At 35.9% G+C, this 6,404-nt stretch overlaps 1 protein-coding gene across 1 annotated transcript in view; it reads left to right on the top strand.

Annotated features, from left to right (window-relative positions):
• Window positions 1-270: 270 nt before the first annotated feature.
• CDH9 (cadherin 9) overlaps window positions 271-6,404 on the top strand; it is a 102,610-nt gene continuing 96,476 nt past the window's right edge. Inside the window, exon 1 of the mRNA XM_069853521.1 lies at window positions 271-579. The gene's annotated coding sequence lies outside the window, so the exon portion shown is untranslated. The remainder of the gene's footprint in view (window positions 580-6,404) is intronic.

Here is a 6,404-nt window from a genome sequence, read left to right as displayed (position 1 = left end):
GGAAATCTCCTACATCTCGCATTCTTCAGGAGTATGTGCACACAAATGGGACTGTATTGCTGGTGTAAATAATTACAGTAAATTTTTTTCTTCACATAATTCACGGGTTATGGGCATGTCTTTATTATTACAACTGAAAACAGATCAAACTGAGCTGCTAGCATGACTCTCAGTATTTAAGCCTCAGTTAATAAGAGGGTCCTTAACAAAGCCCTCCTCTCTGAACCCTCCCTCTGCATTCACTTGCAAATCGCTGTACGGCTGGCAAAGCCGTAGTCCTTTCCCCCCCCAACCCCAAACCTTCTCATGTTTTGCACTGCGGCTCTATCAGCAGCAACATCTTTCTCTGTGACGGACGTTTCTTATTAATCAGAAGCACTGAATGGAAACCAATCAGATAGAGAGTCCCTTTGGCTTCAGCTCCCTGCCTGCCTGACTTAAAAGTGATGCTGGGAGAGAGGAAGCCCTAGTTAGATGCAAGCACATACAGCGCTGGAGATACGGTAACAGGCAGAAGGGAGAAAGCAGGTAGAGAAGCAGCACTGGACGGGCAGAGCTAGGCTCACGCTGACAAATACGGTGAGTAAATTAACTTTATCACTGAAATTGCTAACAGAAGAAGAGCAGCTGCTTTCTTAAAAAGTGTCTGAAATGTTAAAGACGCTTTACAGACACTTTTTAGGGAGGAGGGATGGGGGCGGGAGTCGACAGAGCACTTTGGGGAGATTTCTTTTATACACTTCAGAAAGAAATACAATGATACTAAATTGCTGAAATCTAAACTTCTTTTGCTGTATATAAGACAACTGCTTGTGCATATTGGAAGGACAGCAATATGTATGCTGTTTGGCAATACTATTAGACATTATTTGGCTTTTACTGCAATATAGGGTAACAATTTTGCCTAACTTTTGTGAAGGGCGCTTTTCCATTTGTCTAGATAGAAGCTATCTTTCTTTTCTTTCTTTCACAGTTGTTTTGATCCAAAATATCTAGTCAAAACAAATCCAATTAAGGAAGATGAAAAAGGAGAAGGTCTTTACTACTAATAAGTATGATATACTGATGTTTGTTTTTCTTTAGTAGAAGTAGCAAAATTAGTATTTTTGTATGTGTGTTACAGGGGAAAGTGGTAGCTCAGGGTTCAGAAAGAATGAGAGCTGAGGGATATGCCCCTTTGGATATCCATAACAGTAAGTCAAAGTCAACAGGCTAAAGTATAAGGCTGTTTTCCAGAAGTGCTACCAAACCTTATCAGCCTACTATGTGTAATCGGAGATTAGCATAGAAAGCAAGGCAGAAAGCATAAAAGGTCTAACTGACTACTTGATTTTGAAGTAATCAGCAGAAACTGATTACTCAATGAATGACATTTTGCTTTTTCTTTTCACATGCAAGAAATGTGCAGTCATATCCATTCAATTTCACTATATGAGCCTCAAACGATGCGTATGAACTATAAAGAAATTGATATTCCCTACAATAGCTACTCCTCTTCTCACAAATTTAAGTAGTAGGTCAGAAAATAGAATGGTATTTTCCTAAGTTCATTTCCATTTTCAGTAGATAAAATTACAACCAATTTATCAGTCTTGCTCTCATTAAAGTTAGAGACAAAATTTCTACTTAAATCACAGCAGGATTATGCTTCATTGCTGAGTACTGCACTAGTTGCTCATAGTATGGACAAATAAAAAGGGAAATGTAATACTGGCAATTGTTTCGCTAATGGGATCAAAATCTTTGTTTAATAAATAATAGTGGAACTAATTATATGAATTGCTAAAGACAAATCTTTAAAAATTATTGTTTAAAACTCAATCTCCATGTCTAAGATGTTAATTTGTATTCCAAAATGCGAGAATGCACTAATTAAATATTTAGAAGCAATATTATTCCTACTATTATTAAGAACTCTGTAGAAGAATGATGTTAGTTTAATAGAAGGTGTATTTTTATCTATGTCAATTTGATAGGTAAAACACATTACCCTATCATTTGTCCTACATGATGTAATAATATAAATTCAAGATAGAGTTAGATATGTTTACAGCTAATGTGACTTTTCTTTTAGGAAAAATATTAAACTTTCACAAGGTCATATTATACAATCAAATGTCTATCTAAGAAATAATATTTAGTTTGTTTTTTTCAAGTTAGATAAACAAGATCAATTTTATATGGGGAAATATAATTGTATCAGTGCTACATACTAAATGTGTACCTAAAATACTTGTCAAGTCTTTTAAACTTGATGGGGTGGTTTCAAAAATCAAAGTTTCCTGTATTTTTATTTGTATGAAAAAAAAACAGTATTTCACTTCAGAGGCTGTACTGCGGCTGTTAGAGTGAAGAATTATGTTGCATAAATAACCAGTACATCTCACCTAAACAGAAAAAGCAATCTGGAGATGCAATTTGGAGAGAAAATGCTGAGAGAAACAGCTCTGCCATGTACTTTGTACATCTCCATGGTAAAAGTGCTCCAGGCTTTCAGATTTTTCACTCTTGTCTGCAGAGGAGACCATTCCAAAAATGTTGTCCTCCCCTCTGGACAGCAGCCCATTCACAGGGATCTGTGCTCTCCCCTTACCTTGCTGCTGCTCCTCAGAGATGCTGATCTCAGCAATGCGTGGCATTGGCAGAGACACCCTCTCATCATGGAATCAGCCAATGAAAATTAATTCATTCCTCGATTTATCAGCCAAACAAAATGTAATAATTGAAGTCCACTAGTTTAGAAGTTATCTCCCACAATACTGCAGAAAGAACTGTACAACTTAATTCTGACATCTGCTTATGCCCTGGCATCAGGACAGGGTTTCTAGAACTGTGCAACATTGGTTGCAGGGAATCTACTGGCAGAAGAACTGAGAAATAGAGCTAGAAAGTAACAGGACTGACCATTTCCTCTGAGCTTGTTCAGGAGAAAAAACAAGGTAGACTGATGTGTCCTGTTAGCTGTCCAAAGCTTAATGATTACAGGACACATGAAGGAATTTTCATCTATTATACAGTAACACACACAGAGAGAATCTTGCAACCATTTTCAGAGATAAACAGAAACACAGAACTGTTCTGTTCTTCCTCCTCCCCGTTGTCTTTCCAATTTTGCAAACAGTTTTGGAGATACAATTAGACCTTACTGGAACTCAAAACTCAGTAATAACTGCTGTTTAAAAATTTTCTCAATTCCTGCACAAATCTTGTGCATATAAGATAACTAGGCTATACAGACATGGATATAAAACAATATAGATTCACAATTTTATAAGCTATTTTCATTCAGGCAGTACTATTTAACTGTAGAAGGCAACAGGAGCAAAAGACTAGACAAAAATGTATCTCCCACTCATATCAGAATGCCTTCTGAATTTCTAAGGCTTGCAGCAGGTGTTACATGCAAATGTTGTCTGCAGAAGCACAAATATTTGAACATGAATAGGGATGTCTGAGTGAAAGCTAACTACATTCTGCATGTGCGAAAGAGAGTTTATGAAAAGTCATTTGTAGGAATAAATCCAAAATTTGCTAAAAGGGAGTGGGAGGAGAAGGAAAATAAAGCAACAGGAAATGAACAAAAAGAATCTTTATATAAGCAGTCAAGCATTATTTTAATAACTTTCTCCTTTTGCCTTTTAAACAAATAGGAAATGTCTGAATTGCAAAAGGCACATTATCATCCTGACTTTCAGCAACTAATCATAATAAAAAAATACCTGTGGCATCGAGGCCTACTTGCTGACCATGACTGAACAGGAGAAACATACCTAGATCAGATCACACTAAGTGTTTGCAATGCAAAATCCTAGCAAAACTAGGCTTCAATAACTTCAAGGAAAATGTTGTTACTAACTTCAGGGAGAAAGGGAAAATACTGGATGTATATTGCAGCTTACGAGAAAGCTCTAAAAGTATTATGTTTTAGAAAGAAATTGTTTTTAATGTGTAGTATGTAAAGTAATTACAGAAAAGATAGGAAGTGAAATGTTATTTATAATTTCTATTCTGCAGTCTTGTAAAGATTACAAAAGGACAAGGGTGGCATTATCTCCATACCATACACAGAGATTATTGCATGAAGAGTTGGTCTCTGTTACACAGCAGCTGAGTGTCAGAGCCAGAGGTAGAAAGAGGCCTCTGCTTTACCTGTCCTCCAGTTTCTCTGTATGAATGTACCAATGTTCATAAAAATTAATGTGCATTGAATGCTTAAATAACACCATAAACAGCCACAAATATTTCTCTGAACTTATATTTCTGAAACTGCAAAATGGAATGCCTCAAGTGGTGGCCACTGTATTTCCTTGCCAGTTAAGTGCAAATGTAAATATTTAAATATCACATCTTTTAGTGCTAAGGGTAATAGCAACATCGAGATGTGACATTAGGTTCAGCTTTCCCTGTCTCATACAAACACAGCTGTCTTATTAGAATCTCTTGCTATGAAAATGCAAATGTTGGAGAGGTTTATGTAAGTACAAATTTTCTAGGTGCTAAATGATGTTCAAGTTGCTTCATCTTCACAAACCCTATTCAAGGAAACTAACAACCATCTTAATTGAAATTTTGCCTGGAAAAATATTAATGTTGAGCCATGAATGTCATTGCTTAGAGACTCCAACTTCCAAAAAGTACTGGAAGTGTTTTTCCATTGTATATAAGTATGTTGAGAAAGAACTTCTAAATTACAAATTCAAAATTTCATATTCTAGGAAATAAAGAAAATTGTGGATACTTCTTTTATATTTGGGGAATGAAACAGCAGGCCTTTCCATCATTTTAGGCAAACTAAGCAACTCTCATAAGGAGATTATCTCAATTTACGTATGTTTAAGTGTTGAACAGAATTAACAAATTATACAAACCTATCTTGCAATACATACAGACACTACTGGATTTAGCCATTACTTTCAGAAAACAATGGTCAATTACACTTCTTAAAAAATAATTCAATAAAACATCATGTTGTGTATGAGTGTTCAATAAAGGAAATTTAGAAACTATAATTATCTGATACACTTAGTATAAGATCTTACCAAAGGAACTGTTATTTATTTCCTCTGTAATCCATTATTCAATATTTGCTCCTGAGGAGATGACAAAGAGGTAAATTGAAAAAGGTTTGAGTTGGGGATAAGGGTAGAGTCTTATGCTTAGAAATAAAAATAGGCATATTACAAATAAAAATTAACATTTTAAAATCTAGCAGTTAAAGGTTATATATGATTAAAAAAAATGAATAAACCACTTATATCTGAATTTAACAAATCAATACAGCCCCAGTTCATGAACAGAATTCTTATACATACATAAATGTACATATATAAATATATATATAATATGTACACAGACATAAACCCTACTTTTTGGCTGAATTTGTTTGCCTGCTTACTTTTTTGTTTATCACAATGTTTTTACATGATTTGTAATATTCTCTATCATAATACTTTATAATATTGGATTGCAACATCAGTTTCATAATAGAAAACAATTGTAAACAAGTTCTGACCCTCTATTCCTCTCTTGTAAGACCTCATCTGGAGTATTGGTCCTGTTCTGGAATCTTCAACATAAGTGGGATATGGAACTGTTGGAATGGGTCCAGAGGCGGGCTGCAAAGGTGATCTGAGGGCTGGAGAACCTTCCCTATGAGGACAGGCTGAGAGAGTTGGGCTTGTTTAGCCTGGAGAAGAGAAGGCTCCGAGGAGATCTTATAGTGGCCTTCCAGTGGCTTAAAGGGGCCTACAGGAAAGCTGGAGAGGGGCTATTCATAAAGGCTTGTGACGACAGGACAAGGGGGAACACTTATAAACTGGAGAGGGGCAGATTTAGACTTGATGTAAGGAAGAATTTCTTCACCATTTCTAAGGCCAGGTTGGATGGGGCCTTGGGCAGCCTGATCTAGTGGGATGTCTCTGCCTGTGGCAGGGGGTTTGGAACTAGATGATCTTTAAGGTCCCTTCCAGCCCAAACTATTCTATCATTCTATGATTCTTCTGAATTTTTAAGGCATAGGTTCTTGTTTGGGGATATCTCATGGAAATAGTTCTGCCTGTGTAGCAACAGAAAAATAAATCAGGAAAATGTTGTTATTGCAAAAGAAAACTCTTGCAGATGTTTAAATAATTTGTCAGGAGTGCTGTTTGTGCCCTTACCACAGTCTGGAAACCCTATGCAGAATGACTAAGCTTTTACAGTAAGACTAGTCACACTGAAGCCACTGAAATTGTTTTTGCGCATTTCTGTTACCCAGAGTAAAAATGGGTGCTGAATCCGTGTTTTCATAATGATCCTTTATGATAAAAATATTTCTTTTCCTCAGAGTGAAAATAAAAATATTACGTTACAGAAAGTATTACTCATTTTCCTGCAAAATTTGCAAAAATCTTTGCAATTGCTTC

Source organism: Phaenicophaeus curvirostris, chromosome 3 (genome assembly GCF_032191515.1).
Source record: "Phaenicophaeus curvirostris isolate KB17595 chromosome 3, BPBGC_Pcur_1.0, whole genome shotgun sequence".
NCBI lineage: Eukaryota > Metazoa > Chordata > Aves > Cuculiformes > Cuculidae > Phaenicophaeus > Phaenicophaeus curvirostris.
This window is presented reverse-complemented; position numbering and strand designations above follow the sequence as displayed.